This window comes from Chlorocebus sabaeus, chromosome 22 (assembly GCF_047675955.1).
Source record: "Chlorocebus sabaeus isolate Y175 chromosome 22, mChlSab1.0.hap1, whole genome shotgun sequence".
Taxonomy (NCBI): domain Eukaryota; kingdom Metazoa; phylum Chordata; class Mammalia; order Primates; family Cercopithecidae; genus Chlorocebus; species Chlorocebus sabaeus.
In genome coordinates, this window is record NC_132925.1 from 57,769,360 (window position 1) to 57,785,421 (window position 16,062).

General features: G+C 36.7%; 1 long non-coding RNA gene across 2 annotated transcripts in view; it reads left to right on the top strand.

Moving 5' to 3' along the window:
- Positions 1 to 672: 672 nt before the first annotated feature.
- The window catches only part of LOC119625867 (uncharacterized), a 178,941-nt gene continuing 163,551 nt past the window's right edge, over positions 673 to 16,062 (top strand). For both annotated transcript variants that reach the window (XR_005242062.1, XR_012090498.1), the window contains exons 1-2: positions 673 to 733; positions 14,985 to 15,073. This is a non-coding gene — a long non-coding RNA (uncharacterized lncRNA). The remainder of the gene's footprint in view (positions 734 to 14,984; positions 15,074 to 16,062) is intronic.

Genomic DNA, 16,062 nt, shown 5'->3' on the forward strand with positions numbered 1-16,062 from the left:
CTCACTGCAACCTCCACCTCCTGGGTTCAAGTGACTCTTGCCTCAGCCTCCAGATTAGCTGGGATTACAGACATGCACCACCATGCCCAGCTAAGTTTTCTATTTTTAGTAGAGATGAGGTTTCACCATGTTGGCCAGGCTAGTCTCAAACTCCTAACCTCAAATGATCCACCTGCCTCGGCCTCCCCAAGTGCTGGGATTACAGATGTGAGCCACTGCGCCCAGCCTCCTTTTTCCAAAGGAAAAAACAAAACTATTTAAGAAATGGTTTATAGTTGCATCCTGATTCCTGGGTGTTGGGGGAGGAAAGGAAGAAGCAATTTAACCTACTGATTCTACTAGTCTATTCTGGACTCAGCTCTCTATGTATAACATGAAATCCAGATTTATTTTCATCCGAACTAACATTTGGAAAAAATAATATTGAGTATTAATGAATGAAAATATTTTTCAACCCTAGAGTAGTTTAAATCTTACTGTACTATATGCTCTATAGGTACTAAATTTATATTTTGCATTTCATTACATGTATATAATTAATAGATTGATTGCAATAGTTTGAAGTGTGTCTATTTTTTTCCTACTACTTTAAGATGCTATTCTTGTCTGGTTACCATAGAATCCTTGGAATCTGCATTGCAAGGCACATAGTAAGCAGTCAAGAATATTTGTGGTTCTACTGATTGAAGTCATCCTGTCTTGTGACTCATGCATGGCACGTGTATAAGTCAAGGTAAAAACGAGCTGTTGAAACAGATATACACAAATTCTCAGTGATAAACAATAGTTTTACTGTCAGGGATCTAGACAGGTGATGCTCCATGCAGTCGCTGGTGATGGGGGCTTTGACAAAACTTCTCACTTTTCCCCAGGTTGAGAGGTTACTGATATCCAATGGGCAGAGGGGGAAGAAAGAGACATATGGGAGTATACTGCTCAGAGGATGGGTGCACTAAAATCTCAGAAATCACCACTAAAGAACTTTTCCATGTCTCCAAAAACTGTACTCCAAAAACTATTGATATAAAAGAATGTAAAATAAAAAAAAAGAGAGAGAGGCGGTCACATGGGAGATCATACAGAAGATCTTGTAGGCCAAGCCTGGAAATGGTATACCTCCCTTCTGCTCAAATTTTATGAAGCAAATCCAGTAAGTGGCAACTCTAGACGCAAAGTCCTCTGGGAGATGCAGTCCCTCTCTAATCTGGGCCACTCCTTCTTGACAATAGAGTCTCCTAGTTTTCCTACCATGCAACTCTGGTGGACAGCTGGCTCTCTATGCCACAAGACCATTCAATTAGTTTATTTCTACAGTCTATACACCCCACACACTTGCCTCAGCTACATTATAAGCAGGTGAAAGGAAAGAGATTAGATTCAAGTTTGAGTTTTAAAAGGATTTTACTTTGTCTTCTCAAAGTCACCATTTTAGTGTGGCCAGTATAGATTACTGCTTTGTGTTTTAAGAAACTACAGAGAGAACAAACATTTAATTCATATTTTTGATCAATTGTGAGGATCTTAATATATTATACACTTAGAGACTTACCAGATCTGTTTATAAATGTCACATAGAAAGAGAGAGTGCTTGCTCAGAGTTTTCGAGAGAATATCTCAAACCATTCAACATTCAAAACAGAGAACAGTTCTGCCGGAAGATTAATCTTCATTCTCACACTGTCCTTGGTAAAATTTGAAATTACAACCTCAATTCCTTGACTCATACCAACAAAGGAATATTTCCAAAGGCTTGCGTCTCTTTCACACCAAAATTTCAGTTTGTTAAAGCAAACAATATCCTCCTCCCTTTTTCAAATGCTTACTGCATTTCAGGTTATTCCTGAACCTTACATTTCTGATCTTTCTTACTAATAGTCAGCTGTTAGACATTTCGGCCATTCAAAAAAGGAGATTTTGAAATTTCTAATTTCATAAAAGACTATCTCAAGGTGCTGAATGATAACCAAGAACTGGGAATTGTGGAAATTCTTGCTTCTGTGATTTCAAATTAGAGCTCACAGTATCTTTGGCATGAGCTACATAAAGAAGAGCATCATGGCACTGAGTGATTTAAACATGATAAACAGGTACAGGTGATGTGGTTCTAACCAAATCACTAATGTACTGCAGATCAGACAGAATTAATGAATTTTATGCTGTGGTCTCTATAAATGAGCCAACAAATATGCAGCAAAATTCTGAACGGCAGCCTTGAAATAAAGAGCTTAATGTAATTCAGTGCTTATTGGTTGCCTAGAAACTAACTTGGAAGGGGGTTGGGGAGGGAGGACTAGAAAACATGGAGGGTTCATAGGTTTAATAAGGAAATTATTAACTCTGAACTGCTTGGGGATGTGATAGATATACTCCACAATGCGCTCCTCTCCCAAGAGCTCCGTAATACGTTCGAGAGCAAGGTTAGGGGACACGCAGAAGAGGCTGCTATAGAATGACAGGGCAGTCGTGAAGGCTTTGGGCAAACACCAGCATATACAAACCTCCACAGTTGCTGCAACCCATGATCATCTCAACTTGTTGACCAGCTGCAGCTATGGGTAAAGCTTGCTTATTTGCTTTTCCTAAATTATTTTTCCTAGAAATATATAGCTTAGGACTTGGTTATTACATGAGACACTTTCCCAATTCATTATATCACTAAGGATATTTTAAAATGTGATTTGGGGCAGGTAGGGGATGGGGAGACAGAAGACAGCTTAATCAATTTTATATTAAGAAAAGTGGGCCAGGTGTGGTGGCTCCTGCCAGTAATCCCAGCACTTTGGAAGGCCGAAGCAGGCAGATCACCTGAGGTCAGGAGTTCGAGACCAGACTGATTGATATGGTGAAACCCCGTCCTTACTAAAAATACAAAAAAAAAAAAAAAAAAAATTAGCCTAGCATGGTGGCAAGCACCTGTAGTTCCAGATACTCAGGAGGCTGAGACAGGAGAATTGCTTGAACTGGGGAGGTGGAGGTTGCAGTGAGCTGAGGTCATACCACTGCACTCTGGCCTAAGGGACAAGAGTAAGACTGTGTCTCAAAAAAAAATAAAAATAAAAAAAAGAGTGAAGGGGCTGAGAAACGGGGCACGGGGCACACGGCACACATATTCAGCAGGAAGCCTTTTGGAAGAGGAGAAATTAACCAGTTTGGATGTTTCAACTGCAAACCACGTGATGTGAAGGGCTCATTGAGACCACTCATGTTACAGTCCCATTGCTAGTTCAACTTCTTTTCTTTATTTGAATATAGAAACCAAGGAGGAGGAGATGATACCCAGGTGGCAATTCACAAGGTAGCATTTTAGCATTTCCTTTAAAACTTAAATAAATGGCCCTCTCAATTTTAGAGCAGTGCATACACAGGAGGTACTGTGCTTTAGCGTCTCAGCTTCAAAGAGTTGCTTAGGGAGGACATATTTTATCCTAATTATTTTTGACAGGAATTAGGTCAGATTAATTAGTTTAAAATTCAGCTGAACAACAACGTCTTTGCTAATTACTTCAGGGTTCATACATAATTCATTTACAGTAGCAAAAAAAAAAAAAAAAAGGAAAATACTGGGAAAGAATGCTACCTAACACTGACCACTTTGATGGGCCATTCATAAAAAGAGGACCCTCTGTGACCCAAAAGGTGTGATGAGGAGCACAGAGTTCCATGAGCATTTTATTAAGTATGAAGATGAATATTTATTTATATAAATATGCATTTTTAGGTAGCTTTATGTTTTTAATTACTTATATTTAAAATAAACATTTATTTATTTATTTATTTGTAAACAGTGTCTCCCTCTGTCGCCCAGGCTGAAGAGCAATGGTGTGATCTCAGCTCACCGTATCCTCTGCCTCCCGGGTTCAAGTGATTCTCCAGCCTCAGCCTCCTGAGTAGCTGAGATTACAGGCGTGCACTACCACACCCAGCTAATTCTTGCATTTTTAGTTGAGATGGGGTTTCGCCATGTTGGCCAGACTGATCTTGAACTCCTGGCCTCAAGTGATCCACCTGCCTTGGCCCCTCAAAGTGCTGGAATAACCGGCGTGTGCTGGACCTAAATATATTTTTAAAAATACTTTAGAATGTAATGTCAAGGTAAGACAGAGTAAGAGAGTGAGTGATGAGGAAGTGAGTTTTAGAGAGAAGATAGTCCTAGCTCAGTCCCTTACCATAGGCAATGTACATAACTGCTCTGAGGTTTAGAATTTTTTTTGTTATTGCTGTTAAACTAATAATAGCATTTAGCACCTACTTTATAGCCTGTTGTGAGAATTACACGAGATAATGTATGTAAACCTCAGCACCTGACATAGAATAAGTATTTAATGTTAGTTATTATCATTTCTATAGTAGTATAGGAAATTAAATAAATGTTTGCCCTACTACCTACACACTTCTAAGCTTGCCCTCAAATTACTTTAAAGTGAATTATACCTTTTGGCTCAGATGGCATTAGAAAGGCTGCTTTAAATTTAGAGTCAATTTTCTACAGGGGGAAAAAAATAGATGGACTAAAATATTTCAGTAGATTAAATATCGACTAATATTAAGCAAAAACCAAAGGTGTTTGGGAGGTCTTGGACAAATATCAAATAGTAGAGTGTAAGTATGCATTATTTGTCCAGTGTCCTACTCAGGGATAAGAAAGCATTTTAAAATCTTTTATTTATGAAGAGAATCCCAAATACAGATTGTGGAATCTCTTGATATTTAAAGGCTTGCTCACAGATTCTTTTTTTTAAAATGCATGAGACAAACAAATATATCTACACTTAGGTTCTGTTAATCAAAAATTCTGGGCTAAATTATGACTGGATTTGGGGACATATAATCAAGCATCTAGATACATGTAAACTAAAGGCGAATTTTGCTGGCAAACAAACTAGTTCCGGCCTCTGGCATTAGGACTACTTAGATTTTCTTTTCAAATACTAGACTATATTTACAGCTTAAAATTTGGATGGAATAGGAGCCATTAAAAACGGATGACATTGAAGGAAACAGTAATAATATTTTCCATATGTAAACACAAGTTGAAAATATAACTGGCAACTCTGTCTGTTCAGTGCAAAGTATTTTGATGCTTAACACACGTGTTATCATGATTGCTGCTACTTTAATTCCCACATCTCCCTGGCAAAATAATTGAATAGTCAAGAGAATAAATGTCTCTCACAGCATGTGAGGCAGAACCCAGGATGGTTCAGATCACATTTGGCCAAAGAAATGCTTTCTTATTTCTCTTCTAGAACTGTGTGTCTGAACACTATGATGGGCTGTCCAAAGTGTTTTATTAGATGGTTCTTCCCCCTAAATACCTGATTTCTGTACTGGAGGCATGCTCTCTTCCCTGGAAACAATTTTCCTTTTAAAGTTATAAAACAGCCATTAAAATAAGTAACTTAACAACTGCCATCAGAGAATAAATTCTAAACAGTCTGCAGCACTGTTAAGAGAAAAACAAAAGAAGGCCTATGCACTTACTTTACATGGATAAAATTTCCAATTAACCTTTGGCTATTTTGGGGAGCAAACTTTAGCTATCAATGGGGAAAAGGAAGCAGGTGTTAGGGTGGATTGGGAAGGAGAGTGCAACTATCTTGAATTGCTGAATTGCAGACTGCAGTAATCATCAAATTCAGGCCATTTCTGGTCTTACTTTTTCTCTTTGACAAAAGAGCAACAAAAGCTCATTCTAGCCTATATACGTCTCAATTATCAACCAGCTGTAATTGGTATTGTCATTTCCATGGGCACTGGCAGCACAACAGGTAGTGAACATGGGTGCAGCGAGAAAGATGTGGCTGAAATATTTTCTCCAACACAGACTATCTGAGATCTTTACCTACCCTATAAAAATGTTTTCTGCATTAAATTTTACATACAGGAAGACTTTAGCAAATCTCTTGATATATTGTTACTATAAAATAATGAAGGGCAGTATCATTGTTACTTTTGTGATTTTTATCAATATCAAATAAATTGTCTACAGTACACTGTAGACTGTCAAATAAATACAGTCAACAGTAGTTCTAAATTCAAAGATGTTTTACTTTTAAATAGAGAGCATAAACACAAGATATAAGCAAATGAGAACAGGTAAAAAAACAATTTTATAAATAGAACGTCATTGTAGCATTTGACTACACTTGTGACCACTTTTACTATCATAAAATAGGAACACTTACTTTTTCTTGAATGCTAACTCTAGGTTTAACTGTGTTAGGTGTTTTACCTATGAAATTTCATTGAATCATTGCAGTATAACTAAGCCTGGTGTTATCATAATCCTCATTGTAGAGTTACAGAAACAACTGAGCTTACTACATGAAGTTCAGTAACTTTGCTCAAGTCCCCCAGCAGGTGATGCTTAAACACATGAGAGTAGGTGTCCATATCTCTGGTAGATATGACTAGTAGACTGATACTTGTGAACCACTGCACCGCACTATACACTTTCTAAATTTGTTTGAGCATATCCACTGTTTAGTCTTTGCAAGAAAAGATGGAGGTAGGGTGACAGAGGGTGTGAAGGAAAGAGTAGATCGCTTGGAAGTTTGGCCCCATGGATTTAGGTTGACAGCACAGCAGTCTAGACTACCACTAGGGGGCAGACTGGTGCTAATTCATATTTCCATTATTTCTGGCCTAACCGTAATGTATAGAACCCAAAGCAGCACCTTACTTTGCTCCTCACTATCCAAGAGGGCACAGTTCTTTTTCCTTCAGGATAACTAAATGAATGCAGTTATAAAGGTAAGTGAATATGTGCTTATTAGGGCAGAGATGAAAGAGCGTGAATGTAAATGTTGCAGCCACGTTGGAAAGAAGTTGGACCATTTCTGAGAAAGTTCAACCCAAACTTAACATACAACCCAGCAATCAGACTCCTAGATAACTATCCTGGAGCAATGAAAACCTATGCTTAAAGATTTTCATGTGAATATTCATAGCAGTATCATTCACGAATGATGGTCAAAAAGGGGAAGTTATCCAGAGGTCCATCTATTGAAGTATGGATATATAAAATGTGCTCTATCCATAAAATGGAATATAAGGCAGCAATATAAAAGTAATAAAGCACTGATATAAGTTACAACAGGAGGGAACCTCTCCAACAATACACTAAGCAAACGAACTCTGACACAAAAGAACCCACATGTTGTATGGCTTCTATGAAATGTATAGAATAGGTAAATCTGTAGAGACATACAATGCATGTGTATTTGCCTGGGGCAGAATGTAGGAATGTGGATTAACAGTAAATGGGTGTATGGAATATGGAGCAATGAAAATGCTTTAATATTAGATTGTGGCAATGCTTGTATGCTCTGTAATTTTATTAAAAATCATCGAATTGCCGGGCGTGGTACTGTAATCCCAGCACTTTGGGAGGTCAAGGTGGGTGGACCACAAACTCAGGAGTTTAAGACCAGCCTGGTCAATATGGTGAAACCCCATCTCTACCACAAATACCAAAAAATTAGCCAGATGTGGTGGCACATGCCTGTAATCCCAGCTACTTGGGAGGCTGAGGCAGGAGAATTGCTTGAACTTGGGAGACGGAGGTTGCAGTGAGCCAAGGTGGCACCACTGCCCTCCAGCCTGGGTGACAAAGTGAGACTCCGTCTCAAAAAAAAAAAAAAATTGAATTGTATACTTTAAACATATGAATTTTATAATATGTAGATTATACTTCAATGAATCTGTTTACAAAAACTTTAAAATGAAATTAGGGATGGAGCACGTCAGGTATGAGATAGCACATTCACTCAAGTCGTTTCTCCACTAAAAACATCTCACCCTTCAGTCCACATTCTGCTGCAGTGACTTCCTGCCCTTCTAGTCCCAGCTTCTTTTATAACATTTTGCCTCTGCTTCTTGTCTCTTTATCCTCATCTCATATTCAACCCTCAGCCCACTGCAATCTGGCTTCAGCCCACATAATTCTACCAAAATTATTCTTGCCAACTTGTGATGACCTCCTTTTTGTTACATCCAGTGGGTGTTTTTAGCCTTTATCTTTACTTTATCTCTCAGCACTCTGACCCTGTTCACCACTCTTGTACCCACTATTTTCTTACAGAATTTGTAATGTTTTATTCTCCTGGTTTTCCTTCAATACCTCTGGTTGCTTTTTTGCAGTCTTCTTTCTGGGTTCCTCTTTCTTTGTCCATCACTTATGTTCCGATACTACTCAGGACACTATGCAAGATCCTCTTCTCATTATATTTCAGAGTGGTGTCACAACATCATCTCTACCAGAACCACTGGGTGGGGCTCTGCTTTTCAACAAGGCAGACTTGGGAACTACATTCTACACCTACTCAATGAAACACTCTGGAGTTGGTACCCAGGATTTTGAATTTTATTGGGTTTCCTGGGTAATTAATCTGACCCCAAAGTTTGAGAATCATTCCTTTATATATCATCCCTGAGTAAGATTATCTACTCCCATATGTTTAATTACCATCTGCTTGCTGACAACCTCAAAGTTTATATCTCTAGCTCAGATCTTGTTCCTGAAAAGGACTTTGTTCATAATCCATATGCATAAATTTCTGCTAGCCATCTCACTTGAAGTCTTACAGAAGGAAAACCTTACTATGCCACCAAATGATCTCATTACCTTCGCTTGCCATATTTAGTGTATGTTTCCTAGTTCGGTTGAAGAATCAACCATCACTGTTACAGATCTCACGAATCTAGTTAGCTTCCTTAACCCTTGCTCCTCACCCTCCTTTACATCCAATCTGAAGCACTCTCAATTTAATCTTCTAAAAATATGATGATTCCAGCTACTTGTCTCCATCCCCACTTACAGGTATTCTAGTTGAGGCCAATAGTATCTCTCACCTGGAACCACTATAGCTGACTCCAAATGAGTTTCTCAGCCTCTCTCTTTGCTGCTCTCATTTGTCTATCATCCTTTATTCGTACTGAAATGATTTTTTTTGAAATGTGAACCTAACTAGGCTGCTTTCTTATTTAAAACATTTCTGTAGAATTCCAGTCTTCTTAGGAGAAAGGTCAAATTCTTTAACTTGATAAAAAGGAACTTCCATGATGACACCCCGGCTTACCACTCCAGATTTATTATTCCCAATCTCCGTGTCATCTTTTCAGGAATTCTAACTTCTAGTTTCATTGAACTCTTACTTCTTTAAAGAATGCCAACTCTTTTATTGCCTCTATACATTTGCATATAATGCTTACTGAGATGAAGTATTCTGTTCCATCTCTTTGGCTGATTTTTACTGATTTGTCAGATATTACCTTCCATGTTACCTTCCCTGGAAATTCTCCGACCCTCTGAGTTCAAATAAGAGGACTCTGCAATATGCAATTGTAATACATTATGTTGACCCCAGCATAGAACTATTACACTGCATGTTAAGTTTTCAGTTTTAAGAGTTTACTGAACTCTTCTTCCACTGGACTACAGGCTTAATGGGGGCTGGACCCAAGTGACCAGAACATGGATTTTGCCAATATAAACCTACTGAATTATTCAACAGGGGAATGATTTTTTTTTGTAAACCACAGTCTAAAAAAAGTGTTATAGTCACATATGTTTAACTTCCACATAATTGAAATTATAATAAAGACTAAAACATTTTGTGGTAGGTTTTTGGATGACACTACGGATATCATTTTAAAACACTACTTGAATGTTTAATATAGAATAAATACAAATATATCAACATTTGGGGGAAAAGTATTAGAGAGTGTTAGCATCCTCAGAGCTAACTCAGTATAAACCATACTAAATTATATTAAAAAATATTTTCACTTATTTGGATACAGAAAATAATGCTATAAGTTTTAAACTATTTTATTAGCACCACAAATTCAATAGCATTCTTATTTAAATAGACATGAAAAAGAGTCTTGTTCAAGGTCTATTTTCCTGTTGATTTACCTTCTGAATGAATGACATTTTTGAAGTTACAATGGAGATCTCCTTATTTAAAACACATTTACCTCCTCAGAAGCCTGTTTTTGACTCTGTATATTTTGAGGTGACGTCTTCACTTATAGTTTCAAGGTGTCTCTACTAAAAATACAAAAATTAGCTGGGCACAGTGGTATGCACCTGTAATCTCAGCTACTTGGGAGGTTGAGGCAGGAGAATCACTTCAACCTGGGAGATGGAGGTTGTAGTGAGCTGAGATCGCACCACTGCACTCCAGCATTGGCGACAGAGTGAGACTCCATCTCAAATTAAAAAAAAAAAAAAAAAAAAAAAAAAAAAAACAAGAAAAAAGAAAGTTCATGAAGATCAGTAAAACAGCCAAAGAAAATATAGGAATGAGAAATTCAAGGCAAAATTTGGCCCACTGCCCAGATGATATGGGAATAAACTACTTGTGATGTTTAATGGGAAGCTATAGAGAAGTTAATAGGTTTGTGAACAAATACGTCAAGCTCTCAGCTCGAGGTATGATTTATCAATTTAAGAAAATTTCTACCCTGAGGGTAGTAATTTTTACCCAGATTTTGTCCAAAGAAACTGCCACTATTTCCTTTTTTTCTTCCTTTTCCTATCTTCCTAATAAAAGTGTTCAGTATTCTTTGGTGGAATTCTGCCCTACTGTTTGATGTCATGACACTTTCTTGTCATTTGGAGCCACTAGTGCTAACCAGAGCAGTGCAGGATAGATACTAGAAGGTGCATTAGTATATTAGGTTATATCTCATATTCTTATATAACTCACACAATCAGCTACTTAATAGAACTCAGCTTCAAAGTTGTGTAATTTTATTTGTAGTATTTTTAAGTAATATTTTATTTTTAAATGTGATATATGCTCATTAAGAACGCACACTAACAATTAGTCACACATCACTGTAACTGAAAACAAAAATTATTTGGAATAACGTCAGACAGGCCTGATAACCAGAAATATTCATAATGTTGGAGTCCTTCTCAGCTACTTAATAACTGGGGTGATAATTTCGGGTCTCCTCACCCTGGTCCACTCCTTTCCCAAACACTCAAATATTCACTTGATCATCTTTGTTTGCCCTAAACCTCTCTGATACAAGAATACAATATTGTTTTGCAAGCGGAAATACAATTTGGAAAATGAAAATGAGAAAGGAACATTCTTGGTTGTAATTTTCTTAGAGCAGAATGACATTTCAGCTCCAAGAAGAAGCATCATTTTCTTAGAAATGACACAGGTCTAGAGAAATACTGTGACTTGCCTAGGGTTGCACAGACCTAGAATCCATGATCCTGGCTAGATATCTTCAACTTCAGTCTTATTTCCACTGTATTGATTCTTTGATTCTATTTTCTAGTTCATTAGTTTGTACAATGTGATTCACTAATAACTACAGCAGGGTTAATCCTAATAAAGTTAGTGAATTACTCTAGACACTCATGAAGTACCTGCAATGGGAAGCTTCTGCAAAGAACTTTTAAAAAAGTAATCCTGCTTTATTCTCACAACAACAAAGAAGGGAATCATAGGAATTACCCACATTTTAAAGGACACAAGGTATTTTTATTCATATTGATGCATTATTTAAGTTTCTGTAGTTAGAAAATGAAGGACCTCAGATAGGAATCTCACATATATGCCTCAAGAACTTGAAAACCTTAGTCTTTTTTTTGATACTCACTCACGACTTAACCTTTTTCTTTGCGTTGGATTCACAATTTGTGTTTCTATATTTAGTCTGTTTTCTCAGAATTTAGCTTTTTACTAGAGGAGCAGACTACAAAAAGGACCCCTATTCTTTACTCCTTCCTTTGCCCTCTGCAATGTAATATTGCAGTTTCTTCCATCAAGAAGTGAGATCCCTTTGTTGACTGCTTTTTGTTTTGTTTTTGAGACACAGTCTCACTCTTTTTGCCCAGGCTGGAGTGCAGTGGCGTGATCTCGGCTTACTACATCCTCTGCCTCCCGGGTTCAAGCGATTCTCCTGCCTCAGCCTCCAGAGAAGCCGGGATTACAGGCGCCTGCCACCATGCCTGGATACTTTTTTGTATTTTTAGTAGAGGCAGGGGTTTCCCCGTGTTGGCCAGGCTGGTCTCCAACTCCTGACCTCAGGTAGTCTACCTGCCTTGGCCTCCCAAAGTGCTGGGATAACAGGAGTGAGCCATCGTGACTGTTGTATTTGGACTAGTTTTGTGACTTGCTTGGCCAATGTAATGCAACAAAAGCTAGTTAGCACATAGCAAAGCAAAGATGCAACCTACAGAGTGGGAGAAAATATTTGCAAACTATTCCACTGAGAAGGGGTTAATAGCCAGAATATGTAAGAAATTCAAACAACTCAATAGAAAAAAAAAAAAAAAAGTCAACAAATAATCTGATTTAAAGATGGGCTAAAGATCTCAATAGACATTTCTCAAAAGAAGACATACAAATTGCCAACATCAATAATCATCTAAAAATTGCAATTCAAAACCACAATGAGGTATCATCTCACCCCAGTTAAAATGTCTTTTATCAAAAAGACAAAAAATAATGGATTCCAGTAAGGGTGCAGAGAAAGAGGAATGCTTGCACACTGTGGATAGGAATATAACTTAGCACAGTCACTATGGAAAAGAATATAGAGGTTTCTCAAAAAACTAAAAATAAAACTATCATATGATCCCAAATAAAGGAGATATATATCCAAAAGAAAGAAAAATCAGTACATCAAAGAAATATCAGCACTCCCATGTTCACTGTAGCACTAGTCACAATAGTGAAGACATGGAATCAACCTAAGTGTTCATCAGTGGATGAATGGATAACGAAAATGTGGTCTATATACACATTGTAGTATTATTCTGCCGTAAATAATAAAATCCTGTCATTTGCAAGAACATGGGTGGAACTGGAGGACATTATGTTAAGTGAAATTAGCAAGGCAAAGAGAGATAAATATTTCATGTTCTTATTTATATGTGCAAGCTAAATAATTTATCTCATGGATGTAGAGGGTAGAATGATGGTTCCCTCACAAAATTGGAATTACTCCATAATCTCCCTGTTAACCTACTTTTTCAATTTACCAACATACTTAGACTTAAAAAATCAATAGGTGTAGGCTCTCTTTGTGGTAGTAACAGTTATGAAGTACTCATTTAAAGGATTTTGCCACAGCACATTTAATACATTTAACTAATTAGTTTTCCTTGATGCTTATGTGGTTACCAACTGCTCACTACGTTAAGCATCACGGCAAGAAACATCTTTGTACAGTTATCTCTTTCTCAGATCGTTTCCTTAAGAAAGATGTTGAATGTTTAGTCAAAGGGTATACTGAAATCAGTGATACATATTGCATGATTATCATCTGAAAATGAAATATCAATTAACATCTGTATCAACATTGCTCTCTTGAAAACTTTGTGAGGGCAGAAGATTGAAAATATGTATTAGGACTTCCTTGCATTGCTCTAAAGAAACTATAAGACACTGGGTAAATTATAAGTAAAGAAGTTTAATTGGCTCACAGTTTTGCAGGATGTATCAGAAGCATAGCAGCATCTGCTTCTGGGGAGATCTCAGGAAGTTTCTAATCATGGCAGAACGCAAATGGGGAGCAGGCTCATCACATGGTGAGAATGGGAGCCAGAGTGAGAGAGAATGGCGGGGGCAGTGCCACACACTTTTAAACAAACAGGTCTTAGGAGAATTAATCATCATGAGAACAGAACCAAGGGGATGGTGCTAAACTCTTCATGAGAAATCCACCCCTATGATCCAACCACCTTCCACCAGGCTCCATCTCCAAAATTGGGAATTACAATTCAACATGAGTGTTGAACAGGGACAAAAATATGAACTACTTCAACCATATAGACTAGGTCTGTTTTCCTGTATACACTGAATATAGTATAATGGTAATTTCCCATTCATCCATATTGGAAATTGTCAAATGACCATCTTTTACCTTTGCATATTTTCTACTGAATTATCTTAAATATTCATTATCATTTGTAAAAGTGCTTTATATAGTAAAGATATCCCCCATTGTCATATATATTGTCAGACAGGTTACAACCCATATAAGCTTTTAACAATACCTCAAAGCAAATTTAATTGGATATGTATTCTATCTTCTCGTATCCTCTGTATTTATCACAGTTATTACCATATATTTTAAATCTTTTGGGTTTTATCATTTTTGACCAAATACTTGAATTGTCTAGAGCATAATAGCACTGAGGACAAAGTAGTGGAAGCTGGCTATGATTTTCAAAGGTTTTAGAGTAAATTCCTTAGACAAACATGAAAAGACAATCTTGTGTCCCTGGGAGAAACAATTATGGCTAAGAACAATTAAGTCCACTGGTAGAAAGATACCTTATTGCATAAGTCTTTATTCTCCAAATGGGTCAGTGTTATCTTGGCATACAAATTATGTCACATTATTAATGAAAACCAGCAGAGAAAATGTTTTTAAGGCTATCAAATTGCTGAACGTTAGAGGTCAAACTAAAATGTATTAGAAGCTGTCAAAAACATGTTATTTCCATGATCATAGACATGTTTAAATCACACTGAAAAATTATTAGAACAAACTGCAGAGTTTTTAACCTAAAAGGACTCTGGAACTTTAAAAAAACAAAACAAAACAAAACCTTCTTTAAAAAGAAACCTGCATATTGAATTATGTCACTCTTCTTGTTTAAGAAGCATTAAGCCTTTTAAAAAACCATGGTAATGAGAAGTAGTTCTGTCATCTGTGGCAAGTTTATGTATAAATTTTCTATACAAGCAAATCTGAATACATCTGCTATTAAAAGCACAAGTGTGCCCCCTTCTGAATAAATGAAATATTGAGTCCTATATTTGCACTTCAAATAACCAACTCCTTCCTTTCTGGACAAAACTGAATAAACAAATTTGGGCAAATATTAACAGACAGTTTTAAGAGCACTCTTTTCTACAAACATTCATGATTGGCAAAATTCTAAAGGAATATTCAGATGAAATCTGCTATGTCCTTTCATATGTGTGTGTTTGTTTTCACAGTTGGAATCCACTAAAATAAGTCACCCGGGAAAAAATTCTGATCTCATTCTAGATAAAGAATGAAAAGCCAGGAAGCTACATAACCCAAGGTTGAGTGGAAAGAGTTGGGTAGAGAGTGGGCAACTGTTTTGGAAACCAAAATAGTGTTAAAGATGTCAGAAAAATGTGAAGTGATATTCCATTAAAATAGTTCAAAGATGTTTTTAAAGACGGTAGCTACGTAAGTTAAGTATCTCGTGTTGACTTAAGTCTGACTTTGTTCTCTTAGTTCTATGGCTGAGACAAGTCCCAGAGTGATTAAGTAGGTTTTGGGAAATTATTTAATGACTAAGCCATATTTTTATACCTTCATTCAAGTACTCTATCTACCAGAAAACATAATGATCCACGTGAACTATTCTGGTATATTAATACATGTTTAATAGATTACCTCTATAAAACTATTTATTTCAATCCAAATTCTTCTCTTATTTCTCCTTCTGTAAATTCAGACCCAAAAACAATTTTTGACCAAAATATGGCACCATATTTGATACACTTCTCTTGGGCAGTGTGACACTTGACTATTTTAAAGCATCATGGAAATCAAATGTGGATGATGAAGATGATTATGACAACAGCAATTGTTATCAAAGTGAAAGTGCACTTGGTCATCACATTATTAAAGGTTGACAGTTAAATGATAGCTTAAATCGTAGTTAAATGATATCCTAAGTAATCTGATAAACAGGAATTAACTTCTAACCAAGTTCTCCAATTTATAATCAGAGAACATCATGCCTTGTCTCATATTTGCCACTATGGTGGCAAAAATAATTTGCCTCATTTTAAACACAAAGGCTGACTGATTAAACCTATAGCTACTATTGCTAGCTTTAGTGGGATTGGTGGCTAAATAAGTTACTTTCTAAAATTCTATAAATGTAATACATTAGAAAACTAAATATTTATACAAATTTCATCAATCTCTGCCTTTGTTTTCTAATGTATAGAAATTGGAAAACAAAGGCAGAGACTGATGAAATTTGTATAAATATTTAGGATTTTCCTCTCTTTAGCAAACCCATTCACTTCGTGG